This window comes from Ictidomys tridecemlineatus, chromosome 1 (assembly GCF_052094955.1).
Source record: "Ictidomys tridecemlineatus isolate mIctTri1 chromosome 1, mIctTri1.hap1, whole genome shotgun sequence".
NCBI classification, from domain to species: domain Eukaryota; kingdom Metazoa; phylum Chordata; class Mammalia; order Rodentia; family Sciuridae; genus Ictidomys; species Ictidomys tridecemlineatus.
This window is the reverse complement of record NC_135477.1, coordinates 144,725,254-144,742,931: the sequence shown is the minus strand read 5'-3', so window position 1 is coordinate 144,742,931 and position 17,678 is coordinate 144,725,254. Positions and strand designations below refer to the sequence as shown.

Sequence of the window (17,678 nt, the reverse complement as noted above, 5' to 3'; positions counted from 1 at the left end):
AATCTGTAGGACATTAATGAAACTAATGAATTTACATTAAATCACAATTAAATCCAACATCTCTAAACATTGTCTCCCAACACAAAGGAGAGATATTGGAACTATAAAAACCAAAATAAATTTAAAGAAGAAAACAGAAACACAGCAGTCAAACAGAGTTTGAAAGTAATGTGAGCACCATGAAAAAACAAGGGAAAAAAGGATTACAAACAATGCAGGACAACTTAAATTCACAGGAGAACCTAGAGGCATCAGAAAAATGGACAGAGAAAGAACTCAAGGCATACCTAACTCAGATGGAATGGAATCTTAGAGAAGACTTTAGACAACAAGTCAAAACAATGAAAGTATACTTTGAAAACAAATTACATAAGCAAATTCAAATGGCAAAGAATGAGCTCTACTCGGAGATAGAGATTTAAAAAAAAATCAAACAGTAATCCTAGAAATGCAGGAAACCCTAAACCAAATTAAAAACTCAAACAAGAATATTACAAATAGACTAGATCAAATAGAAGTCAGAACATCAGATAATGAAGACAAAGTTTATCAACTCGAAAAGAATATAGTCAACACAGAAAGGATCCTAAGAAATCACGAGCAATCCATCCAAGAGATATGGGATGTTATAAAAAAAACAAATTTGAGAGTCATTGGCATAGAAGAAGGTATAGAGGTTCAAACCAAAGGAATGAACAATCTATTGAATGAAATAATCTTAGAAAACTTCCCAGATATGAAAGATGGAATGGATTGACAAATCCTGGAAGCCTACAGGACCCCAAATATACAAAACCATAATAGACCAACTCCAAGACACATAATTATGAAGATATCCAACATACAGAACAAGGAGAGAATATTAAAAGCTACGAGAGAAAGGAGGCAAATTACATACAGGGGTAAACTAATTAGGTTAACAGCTGATTTTTCATTACAGACGTTGAAAGTGAGAAGATCCTGGAACAACGTATTTCAAACATTGAAAAATAATGGATTCCAACCAAGAATACTGTATCCAGCAAAATTAAGCTTCAGATTTGACAATGAAATTAAAATATTTCACAATAAACAAAAGTTAAAAGAATTCGCAACCAGAAAACCAGCACTGCAAGGCATTTTGAGCAAAACACTACAAGAAGAGGAATGAAAAACAGCACCCAAAACTAACAGTGGGAAGTAACTCAGTAAAGGGAAGAAGAAAAATAACCAAAAAGGAAAAACTAGCCAAATAAAAATAAATAAATAAATAAATAAGCATGACTGGAAGTACAAACCATATATCAATAATAACCTTAAATGTTAATGGCTTAAATTCACCAATCAAGAGACATAGGCTAGTAACCTGGATTAAAAAAACAAATCAAACAATATGCTGCCTTCAGGAGACTCATATGATAGGAAAAGACATACACAGGCTGAAGGTAAAAGGTTGGGAAAAATCATACCACTCACATGGTTCTCGGAAGCAAGCAGGAGTGGCCGTACGCATATCAAATAAAATCAACTTCAAACCTAAGTTAATCAAAAGGGATAAAGAAGGACACTATATACTGTTAAAAGGAACTATCCACCAACAAGACATAACAATTATCAATATGTATGCACCAAACAATGGTGCTGCAACATTCATAAATCAAACTCTCCTCAAGTTCAAGAGTCAAATAGACCACAACACAATAATTATGGGTGACTTCAACACACTGCTGTCTCCATTGGACAGATCCTCCAGACAAAAGCTGAATAAAGAAACTATAGAGAACTCAATAACACAATCAATAACCTAGACTTAACCGACATATATAGAATATATCAACCATCATCAAGTGGATACACGTTCTTCTCAGCAGCACATGGATCCTTCTCAAAGATAGACCATATAATATGCCATAGGGCAACTCTTAGTAAATATAAAGGTGTGGAGATACTACCATGCATCTTATCTGATCCTAATGGAATGAAACTGGAAATCAATGATAAAAGAAGGAAGGAAAAATCCTGCATCACCTTAAAAATGAACAATATGTTACTAAATGATCAATGGGTTACAGAAGACATAAAGGAGGAAATCAAAAAATTCTTAGAGATAAATGAAAATACAGACACAACATATCGGAATCTATGGGACACAATGAAAGCACTTTTAAGAGGGAAATTCATTGCCTGGAGTTCATTCCTCAAAAAAAGAAAAAACCAACAAATAAATGAACTCACACTTCATCTCAAAACCCTAGAAAAGGAAGAGCAAAAAAACAGCAAAGGTAATAGAAGGCAAGAAATAATTAAAATCAGAGCAGAAATCAATGAAATCGAAACAAAACAAACCATTGAAAAAATTGATAAAACTAAAAGTTGGTTCTTTGAAAAAATAAATAAGATAGACAGACCCTTAGCCATGCTAACGAAGAGAAGAAGAGAGAGAACTCAAATTACTAACGTACGGGATGAAAAAGGCAATATCACAACGGACACTACAGAAATACAGAAGATAATTAGGAATTATTTTGAAACCCTATATTCCAATAAAATAGAATATAGTGAAGATATCAATAAATTTCTTAAGTCATATGATTTGCCCTGATTGAGTCAGGAAGATACACACAATTTAAACAGACCAATAACAAAGGAGGAAATAGAAGAAGCCATCAAAAGACTACCAACAAAGAAAAGCCCTGGACCAGATGGGTATATAGTGGAGTTTTACAAAACCTTCAAAGAAGAATTAATACCAATGCTTTTCAAGTTATTTCAGGAAATAGAAAAAGAAGGAGCTCTTCCAAATTCATTCTATGAGGCCAACATCACCTGATCCCGAAACCAGACAAAGACACTTCAAAGAAAGAAAACTACAGACCAATATCTCTAATGAACTTAGATGCAAAAATCCTCAATAAAATCCTGGAGTATTGAATACAAAAGCATATCAAAAAAATTGTGCACCGTGAGCAAGTAGGATTCATCCCTGGGATGCAAGGCTGGTTCAATATACAGAAATCAATAAATGTTATTCACCACATCAATAGACTTAAAAATAAGAACCATATGATCATCTCGATAGATGCAGAAAAAGCATTCGACAAAGTACAGCATTCCTTTATGTTCAAAACACTAGAAAAACTAGGGATAACAGGAACTTACCTCAACATTGTAAAAACTATATATGCTAAACCTCAGGCTAGCATCATCCTGAATGAAGTAAAACTGAAGGCATTCCCTCTAAAAACTGGAACAAGACAGGGATGCCCTCTCTCACCACTTCTGTTCAATTTAGTTCTCAAAATACTAGCCAGAGCAATTAGACAGACAAAAGAAATTAAAGGCATAAAAATAGGAAAAGAAGAACTTAAATTATCACTATTTGCAAATGATATGATACTATATCTAACAGACACAAAAGGGTCTACAAAGAAACTACTAGAGCTAATAAATGAATTCAGCAAAGTGGCAGGATATAAAATCAACATGCATAAATCAAAGGCATTCCTGTATATCAGCAACAAAACTTCTGAAATGGAAATGAGGAAAACCACCCCATTCACAATATCCTCAAAAAAAAAATACTTGGGAATCAACCTAACAAAAGAAGTGAAACATTTATATAATGAAAACTACAGAACCCTAAAGAGAGAAGTAGAAGAAGACCTTAGAAGATGGAAAAATATACCCTGTTCATGGATAGGAAGAATTAACATCATCAAAATGGTGATATTACCCAAAGTTCTCTATAGGTTTAATGCAATGCCAATCAAAATCCCAATGGCATTTCTTGTAGAAATAGATAAAGCAATCATGAAATTCATATGGAAAAACAAAAGACCCAGAATAATAAAAACAATTCTAAGCAGGAAGTGTGAATCAGGCAGTATAGCGATACCAGATTAAAAACTATACTACAGAGCAATAGTAACAAAAACAGCATGGTACTGGTACCAAAACAGGTGGGTGGACCAATGGTACAGAATAGAGAACACAGAGACCAATCCACAAAACTACAACTATCTTATATTTGATAAAGGGGCTAAAAGCATGCAACGGAGGGGGGATAGCATCTTCAACAAATGGTGCTGGGAAAACTGGAAATCCATATGCAACAAAATGAAACTGAATCCCTTTCTCTTGCCATGAACAAAAGTTAACTCAAAATGGATCAAAGAACTTGATATCAAATCAAAGACTCTGCGCCTGATAGAAGAAAAATTTGGCTCCGATCTACATATTGTGGGGTCGGGCTCCAAATTCCTTAATAGGACACCCATAGCCCAAGAGTTAATAACAGGAATCAACAAATGGGACTTACTCAAACTAAGAAGTTTTTTCTCAACAAGAGAAACAATAAGAGAGGTAAATAGGGAGCCTACATCCTGGGAACAAATTTTTACTCCTCACACTTCAGATAGAGCCCTAATATCCAGAGTATACAAAGAACTCAAAAAATTAAACAATAAGATAACAAATAACCCAATCAACAAATGGGCCAAAGACCTGAACAGACACTTCTCAGAGGAGGACATACAATCAATCAACAAGTACATGAAAAAATGCTCACTATCTCTAGCAGTCAGAGAAATGCAAATCAAAACCACCCTAAGATACCATCTCACTCCAGTAAGATTAGCAACCATTATGAAGTCAAACAACAACAAGTGCTGGCGAGGATGTGGGGAAAAGGGTACTCTTGTACATTGCTGATGGGACTGCAAATTGGTGTGGCCAATTTGGAAAGCAGTATGGAGATTCCTGGGAAAGCTGGGAATGGAACCACCATTTGACCCAGCTATTGCCCTTCTCGGACTATTCCCTGAAGACCTTAAAAGAGCGTACTATAGGGATACTGCCACATCGATGTTCATAGCAGCACAATTCACAATAGCTAGACTGTGGAACCAACCTAGATGCCCTTCAATAAATGAATGGATAAAAAATGTGGCATTTATACACAATGGAGTATTACTCTTCACTAAAAAATGACAAAATCATGGAATTTGCAGGGAAATAGATGGCATTAGAGCAGATTATGCTAAGTGAAGCTAGCCAATCCCTAAAGAACAAATGCTAAATGTCTTCTTTGATATAATGAGAGCAACTAAGAACAGAGCAGGGAGGAAGAGCAGGAGAAAAAGATTAACTTTGAACAGAGACATGAGGTGGGAGGGAAAGGGAGAGAAAAGAGAAATTGCATGGAAATGGAAGGACACCCTCATTGTTATACAAAATTACATATAAGACGTTGTGAGGGGAAAGGAAAAAAAACAAGGGAGAGAATTAAATTATAGCAGATGGGGTAGAGAGAGAAGATAGGAGGGGAGGGGAGGGGGAATAGTAGAGGATAGGAAAGGTAGCAGAATACAACAGTTACTAATATGGCATTATGTAAAAATGTGGATGTGTCACAGATGTGATTCTGCAATCTGTATATGGGGTAAAAATGGGAGTTCATAACTCACTTGAATCTAAAGTATGAAATATGATATGTCAAGAACTATGTAATGTTTTGAACAATAAGAAAATAAATAAATAAATAAAAGAAAAAAAAAGAAGCATGTCTACCTTCGATCAGAACCACTTGTCAGTTAATACTTGCAAGTAACTTTTGCTAAAAACATTGTGTTTTCTTCTTACTAATGCTCATCATTATATCTCTGGAATGTAAAAATAAATGTTTCTTGAATATGAGAATAAACTAATTGATGAATCTAGTTCATCATGAGAGTTTTTTTTAAAAGATCCTCTGGCATTTAAGATAAATCTATTATTATTATTTATACAGTCAAAAATTTTAGTGTCAAGTAGTCTGCAATTTAAACTTTGCTGTTTTACATGCGTACAAACCCTCCTTTTTTTTTTACAATCACAGGATGTCTTCTTTTTAAAGAATTGTTCTTGTTTCAGATTTTGTCCAAGAAACCAAAAATGTGGTGACTGGAAAGTAAATCATAATCTCCATTTTCTTGCCTTAGGATTGGCCAGTAACAATGTAGCTTGAGAAAAATTTCCTTTCATTGATTGGTGAAATTCTCATGGATGGATATACAGTTCTTTATAAATGCTAATCTGCAAAATCAAGCCAGACATGAAATGTTAAATTAGAGGTAAATCTCATTTCCCCAGTGGGACAATATATTCTGCAAGAACAGAGAAAAAGTTTCCAGAGCTTTTACCTTGCCCTACATATCATATGTGAGGATGGTCTTATCTACAATGTATCCCAAGGCCAGGTGCAGTGACATACCCCTGTAATCCTCACACCTCCAGAGGCTGAGGCAGAAGGACCAGTTTGGGTAACTTAGCAAGACCCTGTCTCAAAATTTAAAAAAAATATAGAAAGGGCTGGGACTGTAGCTGAGTGTTCTTGGGTTTAATTCCCAGTACCAAAAAACAAACAAATAAATAATATATATTATACATAAATATTTTACTCTATACCACGTATTATACATTATATACATGATAATGTGATTTTTACATATAAAGTGCTTTTTTGGTATTTATTCCATACAAACCATAAACTCATTTTTAGAATTAAAATTATTTTAGTGAGATATCAAAGTGCTTTCTTCTTCTTACCCACAGCCTCCTGGTCACTCTCAGAAAGCCTGTGGCAGGGGCTGGGGTTGTGGCTCAGTGGTAGAGTGCTCATCTAGCATGTGTAAGGCACTGGGTTTGATCCTCAGCACCACAGAAAGAAAGAAAGAAAGAAAGAAAGAAAGAAAGAAAGAAAGAAAGAAAGAAAGAAAGAAAGAAAGAAAGAAAGAAAGAAAGAAAGAAAGAAAGAAAGAAAGAAAGAAAGAAAGAAAGAAAGAAAGAAAGAAAGAAAGAAAGAAAGAAAGACAGAATGAAAGAAAGAAAGAAAGACAGAAAGAAAGAAAGAAAGAAAGAGAGAAAGAAAGAAAGAAAGAAAGAAAGAAAGAAAATAAAGGTATTGTGTCCATCTACACCTAAAAAAAAATTCTTAAAAAAGAAAAAAGAAAGCCTGTGGCACTTAGCTTGTCTTCTTCATCCTTAGCTGTTCACCATGGGAACACTCAACTGTTCCTATGGATCCCAACCAAATACCTTAGCTTTAATGACATTGATTTTCGTCTACAATCCACAAAAGCAATTCACATGACTTTTACTCTGGACCATGTTATAATTTAAAACTATTTTCCAACTGATATAATAAACATAAATAGTATAATTTTTTGGTTAGTAACCTCTAATTTTCTCAGCACAGTCTTTCTTGCATTATATTCAATCATATCTACTTCTATGATGCATTAGGTTTTCTTCCCATTTACCACCTCCCCTTAGATGATCCATCCCTATATTTACCTACTTATCTTCGTGTCTTTCTGGATCCACAAAACCACAACCCAGGACGATGCTGTCATGTTTCTCTACTGATTCTATCCAGAGTCGGGTGAGAATGTTGGAAAAGACTATGCAGCATTATAGATTAGAAAGGCTGACAACTAATGATCACCAATCACAATGTTGATCTCTGTCCTAACTGACCTAACTCAGCAGATGACTTTGTTCCTGACCTCACTGAGAAAAATCCATGTCATTGCATGAGCAAATCCTTATCTGATCACCCTTGCTACCTACAAATGCATCTCCTCTGCACCCTCCCTTGTCTTCCTTCTTGCTGTCTCAATAAGTGAGTTTTTTATCTTGTCTCACCCTCCTTCCTGAGGGATCTTTATCCTTCTCTTCTTCCTTTAACTTGCCTGTTGCACAAGCTCATACTTCCCCAATAAATATTTAGCAAACAGTTTTTGCTCTGTACACTCCTGCCACCTTCTTCTGGGTAAATCATTGCCTTTCTTGAGAAATGACTCTGTCCTCCACTTGAAAGGGGGCTCAGCCTTATCTTCCATGTTTTACATAATCCTACCTGCCTGTCACAGTGGATTGCAGAGAAAAATCTCTAGATCACATTGGGAATAAATTGAAGATGGGACCCAAGGTCCTGGGTATTCATTCATAGGTGCTATATCTTGAAGTATTAAAAAGCTCTCTCTCTGAGAGAATAAGATGGTTGCTTTGTGTTCTAAAAGGAAGAGAAGACCTACCTACACAAAAGAGGAGAATAAGAGGAGCAAACAAGAGGGAGACCAGCTGGACTAGGGCAGTGAGTACAAACTCGAAGCAACTCCAAAGTTGGGGAGGAGAGGAGAGAGCCAGGGAGAGACAGGGGAAGGATATTTTAAGAGTAGGAAATGCCTTCCTTTAGTGTTTGTGTTATTGTCATCTCTCTCCTCCTCTGTCTTCCCACAAATCATCATGAAAGATTTTCTAAGGGAATTTGTCCTTGATGTTGGAATTTAAAGAAGAATTAGAGTCTCATGTATGCATGGTTATGGCACAACACAAAGACCTCTCACATGAAGAGAGAATCAAAAGAGGTCATGAGGCTGTGAATCTGACCACCTGCATTGCAGACCCTCAAATTGATAGAAGTTATAGGTAAAGCCTGGGACTTCCCGTGTGATGGATGGCAAAACCAGTCCTGGATGTAAAATGAAATTATAAGAATACTGTCCTGAAAAACTAATGCCTGGGGAAAGGGAGACATCCCTTCCCTTTCAGTCAGCCCTTCTTCAGGAAACCTAATTAACACCACAGGCCCCTACCTTTGTAAATAACTACCTCCAGGAATCCAACTATTAAATTTACTCTTTGAAGTGTAAATTGTCTGGCAGGCACAAGTCCCTGGTTTTGATCCCCAGCATGCAAAACAAAATAAAAAAGAAATACAGGATGGCATAAAAGGTTGAATGTAAATAAAAATCGTAAAGGAAGTGGAATAAAATAGAATAACCAGTTTCATGGTTTCAGGCCCAATATTAGAGATTTAGAGGCCCGTGAGAAGAAACGGGTTTTCCCCCTTACCGTACTCTGCTTCTGTAAACATGCCCCCCACTAGAAACCCTTGTGCAGGGCCTTCTGTCCTGTACACTAGAAAGGTGCCAGATTGCCGATATATGGTGTGAGAAAGTGGGGATGGGGGGTCAGAATTTGGAGTTTACTCCTCGCACCACCCCCCAGCCCCCTGCCACTGGCATAAAAATAAAGTTTGAGTTCTCCCACTCTCCAAGTGCCATTTACCATTTCTTGACTGATTCCTGAAACACGTGGAGCTCACGTTAATTTTACCATTTTCTCTGAAAGAAGACCCTGCCAACAGTGTTATATGCCCAAGTCAATAAATAGTAATCCACAGGCAATTCTGAAGCAATGATTCTTTTTTTTTTTGAAGCAGTGATTCTTAAAATAAGATTTGCTAAGCGCTAATGAGATTTGAGGATTCTCTTTATGCAAGTCTTTCTTTTATTCTTGGAGGTGCCTAATGCACAGTTACATAGACTGCTTTCACTAAACAAATACTTAAAGGACTCCTAAATTGGTGATCATAATCAAGAATTAACCAGTTGCCAGAGTTTATTGAAGAATCTTGTACAAATATCTAGCTGTCCCTGAATGCTAAAAATTTCCCATTGTGCTAGATGCACATAAAGACCAGGATTTCCATAATTTTCAGACTGAACTGTCTTTGTCTGCATCATCAGTGTTGACTTGAGTGGGTCACAGTTTCAATTGCTGCTGTTCTTAATATAATAAATATAAATGAATGATGTTTTACTCTGGATCATTTTGTTTCATATAATTTTGTGTAATTGCTCCAATGTTACTATTTTTATGTTAATGTTGGCCCTCTTCTAGTCTTTGTTATCACTAAGTTCTCTTTGCCTGTGGGAGGTGGGAACAGCTTGGATAGGTGGGCTGCAGTACCTTTTGTCCTATGATGGCAGAAGTTTGAACAATTTTATTTCTTATACTTTTTAAAGCATGTCAGTCGTTATTTTTTCCCATTTTTTTTATTTGAGCAATTTTAAAACTACTGAACTAAGAGATTTTGGTAATGCCTTTGTAAGTAGTTTTTCAATCTGGGCTTCTAATAGACTGGAGTGGTGGAAAGTTGTCTTTACTTTCACTTTGGAAAAGTCAACAACCGCATTCTGAAGTACCCTTTCTTTTGTTTCTCTACAGTTGGTAGTGATTTCCGCTCATTTATTTTTTATTATAGAAATTTGGATATTTTGTATTCTTTTTCTTTTCTTTTTAAAAATTTATTTATTTGTTCTAATTAGTGTATTCTTTTTCTTGATAAGTAAAGATTTATCAATTTTTATTGACCTTTTCAAAGAACAAACTTTTGATTTTGTTGATTTTTCTATATAGTTTTCTATTCTCTATTTCATTAATTTTTTTTAATACTAGGGATTGAACCCAGAGTCACTTAAATACTGAGCCACATCCTTGCCCCCTTTCTTTCTTTCTTTCTTTCTCTCTCTCTTTCTTTCTTTCTTTCTTTTTTTGTATTTTATTTAGAGACAGGGTTTCACTGAGCTGCTTAGGGCCTTACTAATTTGCCAAGACTGACTGTGAACTTGTGATCCTCCTGCCTTTACCTCCCAAGCTTCTGGGATTAGAGGCATGTGCCCCTGGCCCCTGGGAATTTCTATTAATTTCAAATCTTTATTTTTTTTCTTCTGCTCATTTTAGGCTTAATTTTCTGTTACAAGTCTTAAGGTACAAGGTTAAGCTATCGATTTGAGATCTTACTTTTTAAAAAAAATATAGGCGTTTACAGCCATACATTTCACTTTAAGCACTATTTTAGTGGCATATGGTAAGTTTTGGTACATCTCAAAATTTAAAAATTTTCCTTATGATTTCTTCTTTAATTTAAGACTGTGTTGTCTAACTTTCACATATTTGTGTATTTCTACCATTTTTTCTGTTCTTCATTTCAAACTTCATTCCCTTGTGATCAGAGAATATACTTTATATTATTTCAGTCCTTTTAAATTCATTTAAGCTTGTTTTACAGCTTCACATACGGTTTATCGTAGAGAATGTTTCATAGGTACTTGAGGAGAATGTATAATCTGCTGCTATTGCAGGGAGTGTGCAATATGTATCTGTTAGATCTACTTGGTTTATGCTGTTGCTCAAATGTTCTATTTCCTGTTGAGAAATTTTATCCATTTTTTTCAGAAACAAATGGCTTTATTATTCACAATACAGCATGCAGCATAAGCATCAACACATTTACTTTGGTTCCTTGAGGCCTGATTCCCATAAGATAATATAAAGAGGCTTGGATGATACCCACAGAGGCAATAGTGTGTGTAATAGGAGAGGAACCCCAAGCTTTGGGAACCTGGATCTTTTATATTGAGCAGTAAGCCCACATGGCCTAGAGGAGTCATTATCTTGTTTGGTGGAGAATAAGTGAATCTGTCTTTTCTCCAAGGAAAACATAATCTCTATCTTCCAAGATTATTTACTATATGACCATTCTTGAAAATGTAGTTCTGAACAGATTATTATTAGTGCTTCTGCAAGACAAGTGAGAAACCTATGAAAAATTGTCTCTCAATAATTACCTAAATCTTTCTCATCGCTAAAAATGAAAACAATCCATAGCTCTCTTTTCCCTCCAGTTGATACCCTATCTAAACTAGTTAAGTTTGCTCTAACAGGAATATCATGGACTGGGGTAAACAACAAAAATTTATTTCTTAGGCTTGGACACCTGACATTCTACACTTTTTGTTTTCTTTAGTGCTAGGGATTGAACCCTACATTCCTAGCCCCGACATTTTGATTTTTACATGTCTCAGGACTTCTTCTCCTCCACTGTTCTCCTTTAGTTCTTTCTTTTGAATAAAAATAATATTCTAAGTGAAAATAATATACTAATTGAATATACTTAGTTTAACATTTTAGTTCCTTTAGAGTTTTTTTGCATTATTTACACAATGGCAAACTTACTATATATACTTAACACTTCAGAATCTACTTCTAGATTACATTAAGACTGCTTCTTTCTCCTCTTTATGCTATTGTTTTATATATCTGTGTATATATAAATAAACGTATTTATACCTAAACATATAATTAATTATAAATAAATATGTTATTTATATATTTTATTATGTAATAAATAATACATATTATATATGTATTTTATTATACATAAATATAATATTATTGTTATTATTGTTTTATACCTAATATTTTCATATGGTGTATATAAAGCAACAAGAATATATAATATATAAATATATAATAATAATATATAAAAGAATATATAGATAAAAATGTATATTATTTATATATTGCATTTATATCCTACAAACCCAACAATATATTGTTCCTTCTGTTACAGGAAGTCAGCGGTAATCTTATTGTGGTTCCCTTGCATGTGGTGAGTTATTTTTTATCTTGCTGCTTTCAAGATTTTGTCCTTGTTATTGTCTTTCAGCGTTTTGGTTACCATGTATCAGAGTGTAGATCACTTTGTATTTAACCTACTGGACATTTTGAACTTCTTGGTGTGTAGATTAGTGTTTTCATCAAATTTGTGAAGTTATCAGCTGTCATTTCTTCAAATATTTTTCTTCTTTCTCTTTCGGCTTTCTTTCTCATATTCCCATTACATGTATGTTGGTATGCTTAATGGTATCCTACATTTCTCTGAAACTATTCATTTGTCTTCATTCTTTTTGTCCTTGTTCCTTGGATTGTGTAATCCCTGTTGATCTAGATCCTAACTTACTGTTTCTTTCTTTTGCCAGCTTAATCTACTGTTGAGCCCCTCTAGTTATTTTGTTCATTTGTTATACTTTTCAACTGTAAAATTTTACTAGTTTACTTTTAATACTTTTAAAAATACTTTCAATAGATTACTTTTAATTTTTTAATAGATTTTTTTAATACTTTCAGTAAATTACTTTTAATCTCTTTTTTGATAGTCTACATTTGTTGGAGCATTGTTCTTTTATTTCTTTAATTATGTTGTCCTTTAGGTACTTGAACATATTTATGGCAGCTGTTTTTGAAGTTTTTATCCTGTAACATGCTAGAGCTAGTGACAGTGGCCTGATTTTCTTGGGGTTGACTCCATTGTCAACAGAATGCTGGATGGGAGCAGTAGCCTCAGATCTTCTCCACTTGCCTCTCTTAGATTTTGGTCTCCACTTTTCCAGTGAGATGGGGTGAATGAGATTGGGGCATCAGTATTTTTGTTCTGTTGTGGCTTGAGTAGAGTCTGTGCCCTACACCAGGAAGCCAGATTCAATAGGGAGCCCCAGACCTCCCAGTACCTATTTCTTGGAATAGAGTCTTTGCAACATGGTGCTGACAGAATTAGGAAATGCTGTGCCCTGCCTCCCTGCCTCTCTGTCTGGAATAAGGAGAGAGGATCTCTGTGTTCTTCTTCTTCTTCTTCTTCTTCTTCTTCTTCTTCTTCTTCTTCTTCTTCTTCTTCTTCTTCTCCTTCTCCTTCTCCTTCTCCTTCTCCTTCTCCTTCTCCTTCTCCTTCTCCTTCTCCTTCTCCTTCTCCTTCTCCTTCTCCTTCTCCTTCTCCTTCTCCTTCTCCTTCTCCTTCTCCTTCTCCTTCTCCTTCTCCTTCTCCTTCTCCTTCTCCTTCTCCTTCTCCTTCTCCTTCTCCTTCTCCTTCTTCTTCTCCTTCTTCTTCTTCTTCTTCTTCTTCTTCTTCTTCTTCTTCTTCTTCTTCTTCTTCTTCTTCTTCTTCTTCTTCTTCTTCGTTTTAATGGGCCCTAAGTGAAGTTTCTGTCATACTGAGCTGGAAGTAAGAGGGAAAGAAGTGGATCATGACTCAGATGACTTAGATTCTCACTGTTCTTTAATAGGTTTAGTAGATTTTCTTGAACAAATGTTTCTTTATTTATGTATACTCTTAGGACTATTTTCATAATTTTAAAAATAGATTTTAAAATAATTTTCACCAGTTGTGGTTATTTTACGAGAGAGATGGTCTGTGGAGTTCCTCACATTATTCCAGAAGTTTTCTCCCCTTTCCCATTTTTTGAAGGCCCTGATCTATATCTGGGTTGTGTGGCCTACAGAATGATAAGATGTTACTTTGATTCTTGGCAGCCCTGTCAGCATCTATGACTACGGGGACTTGTGCTTTCTACATTCTTGTTATCTTGATAAAACTTTGCAGAGGCCTGCTCTTCTGCCTCAAACCAAGACAAAATTGTGAAAAAATAGCACTGCTGTTGACATCCCCAGAGTCAGATATAAAATAAAGGCTAATTAATTACAATATATCATAAAGCCCATAGTTTTTCTTTGAACTTTACAGATAATTTAAGGGAGTTCAAATTCTCCAGAGTGAGTTCCTAATGGGAATAATTCTTTATAAGTTGTATAGGATATGTTTTGGAGTCAAACTTGGCTGCTATTTTCTAATTGTGTGACCTTGGGTAAATTGATTTTTTGGGTCTCAGGGTCTTCATCTTTAAATGGGATCAATATTTTCCTTATAGGATTGCTATAAAAATTAAATAATGCACCTTTTGTGAAGGGCTTCTCACATTGTAAATACATAGCAAATGAGAACAATTGCTATTTATAATTGGAGATGGCTTCCTTAGCAAATAGACTTCATGAAAGTTATTTAAATGTAATTTTCTTCCCCTTGAGATTGTAATAATTAAGACTTCCTGAGTAACTTAATATTATACTTCATATTTAATCCACAGGAACCACAAATGTTCCAGAGAACCCTGGCTGGGAAACAATATCCTTTGGAAAATATGAGACATTTTGTGAAAAACATGGGTGGTATAGGTTGGTGACTCTCTATCCAGCAGAGGAGGAGACAAGTATGATGAAAGACAGGAACCCAACATTCCTGAAGCTTATGTTTCATGTACTTACAGATTCTCTGTTGTTCTTCCTTCAATGTCCTTCATCCTTTCCTCTATTCTCACTGCTACACTAAGATTTCTTATAAAGAAGAAAGACCTGATTGGGTGTGGTGGCACAAGCCTATAATCCCAGTGACTCAGGAGGCCACAGCAGGAGGATTGCAAGTTCAGGGCCAGCCTCAGCATTTAGTGAGGCCCTAAGCAACTTAGTGAGAGCCTGTCTCAAAATAAAAACATAAAAAGGGCTGTGGATGCAGCTTAGTGGTTAAGTGCCCCTGGGTTCCATCCCCAGTATCCATTCACCCCCCAACTCCAGCAAAAAAAAAAAAAAAAAAAAAGAAGAAGAAGAGAAACCTGCACTGGAGATAAAAAAAAAAAATTCCATGTTTCACACTAAAGTTAGGCTAAGAGTATAGTTCAAACCTGAAATCTATCCATACACAAACAGTTGGAATCTACTTAAAATTTAAGTGTCTGTGTTTAAAGAAGTTAATATATACCAATTAGATAATTAAGCATCTAATAGGGCAGGATTGTTCTAGGTACCAGTGATAAATTGGTGAACAAGAGGGACAAAGAGTTCATGAAGCTCCTACAAGTTAATATTAAGCAGTCATTAAAATTGTTACAAGCTGTTTTTTGAAAAACTTTTTATTATGGAAATTGTCAAACATACAAAGCATAGAGAAACCATAATATTCCTATCACTCAGTCCAGCAATTATTAACACATGGCCAAACTTGTTTAATATGTAACTCCCAGCCTTCAAAACCTTTTGAAAGGCCCAACAAAAGATACTTGGATTTTAGCTTCCACAACTCCCTTCTCCAGTTTGTGATTTTTTAAAAATCAGGACAAAGCTCATAATTTTTCAATCTTGGCATTGCGACAATGGTTTCATTCTTCTCAATAGGCCAGACTCCCATGAGAAGCCCAGGAATACACAGAACTTTCTCACCCAGCGCTGACCTGATTGCTGCTGGTATACTCTGGCCCTTAGGGCATAAATTAATGTAATTAATTCTAGGCATGGAAACTAATTCTTAAAAACTCTTTGTGCATGTGTGTGTGTGTGTGTGTGTGTATGCATAAATATATATATATGTATATATTTATATATACGTATATATATTTTATAATATACATATATATATTTTTTCAAGGATCCCACCAACTACAGTGAGCATGACTTTGTCAAAACATGAATAATTCTCTATGGCCTTGACTCTATTTTCTCTTCTAATGATTTGTCATTCTAGCATTCTACCTGTCCCCAGTCACTCCCTTTAATCCAAGCCTGCCACCTCAGCTGCCCTAGCTGAGGTCCTGCTCAAAGCAGGAGAACCACCTCTTAAACTTCTCTCTGCACATGTGAAGTGGACAGAGATCTATGCTACATAACTCCCGGGTCCAGACCCATTTCCTTATTTCTGTTAAGATGAAATAAGATTGATGAATAAATCGTGAAAAAAAAAAAAAGCAGCTTCCTTAATTTCAGGTTTTTAAAGAAAAATAAAGAGGAAACCTGATAGGAAATACACTAAAACACTACCAAGATTTGAAAAGGGCTGTTAAGATTTGGAGTGTTATTTCTAATTACTCCTTTACAAAATTATGTAATATTCAATATTTTCTATAATTAACAAATTATTTCATCAGTCAGAAAAAAGGATGACAAACACTAAAAATCTCTCCAAAGTCACAGTATTAAAAATTGTGAGCAAGACTAAAATGGTATTAAATCATTTCATAAGACATATTGGTCAGAGACTTTTTAAAAACATAATAGTTATCTGACTGTGAAATGGTATGGTTTACAAAAAATACCTTTGGAATATGAGTATTTATGATTTTTGTTTTCTGATTTCAGAGTTAATACATGTCCACTTTAGAAAATTTGGAAAATACAGAAAGCACATAGAAGAGAACAAATATTACCCTTAGTAAACTTACAGTGGTAGCCATGGAACACTGTGGGGAGCAGAGTCAGAGACACCTCCAGCAGTCACGCCCTAGGAATTCTCAGTAGCATCCACCCTAGGCCATACCCCCCAACCCCTCCCAGCCAATGGCTGATCCTGGGGGACTGCTATGGTCAGACCATTTCTCACTCATGGGAGAATCCCTCACTGACAAGAATATTCATTTATAGTTTTTCTTCCCCCAGGGCTCTGTATTCTTTAAGGCTCAGTCATAATACATTCTAAAGAAATCTGAACTTGATGTACATCCTACAGAATGTTACACTAATCCATGACATTTAAGGTGTCATGCTATGTGGACACGGTGACCAAGAAATACCTAAAATGCTAAAGGCCTTAGTAAGACACTGGAGCCCCACAGAATGGGAGACAAATCCTAGAAGACTCAGAAGCCCACCACATGAGTCAAGTTTCCCAGGCTCAATAGTTAAGGGCTTGCCAGGATATCTTCCCCAAAGTAAAAGACAAAATGTGACTCCTGCATCCTTATTACAAAGAGGGAAACTTAATACTTGGTGAGTCATTTGAGTTTCTGAAGGCACCCCAGTCCACATCTAGGAAAGCTTCGCCAGCCTACATACTGAGCCACACAGAAATCTGCCAGCTTGGAAAGGAGCTGAGAGCAGAGCTGAATTCTACAGCAAATGTAGATAGCGCTGCAAGCAGCCCTGCTGCTGGTACCATGCAATTCAGGAGCCCTCAATGGTATTGAAGATGTCAGGAGTGGGAAAAGTTGCAGTGTGTCAAGCCCCACTGGGAGAATTCACGCCACGGGGGTTTTGCTGTGCCATTTGCAGCAGAGAATTATATACCTTTTAAGAACTAGCTTCTGACATGTCATTGGGTCCTGTTATGGCTAGAATGCTTGACCCACAGAGCACCAAGTAACTAGTCATCCAGGTTTGCCCATTATGAGTTTAGTTTTTTCACACTCACCAAGTTATAAAGTGCAATAGGCCTAGAA

General features: G+C 35.7%; 1 long non-coding RNA gene across 1 annotated transcript; it reads right to left on the bottom strand.

Moving 5' to 3' along the window:
- Positions 1 to 5,741: 5,741 nt before the first annotated feature.
- On the bottom strand, positions 5,742 to 7,400 carry LOC144366445 (uncharacterized). Its single transcript, XR_013425536.1, has 2 exons — positions 7,312 to 7,400; positions 5,742 to 6,051 (listed from the first exon to the last, which is right to left on the bottom strand). It is a non-coding gene; the product is annotated as an uncharacterized LOC144366445 (long non-coding RNA).
- Positions 7,401 to 17,678: the final 10,278 nt, after the last annotated feature.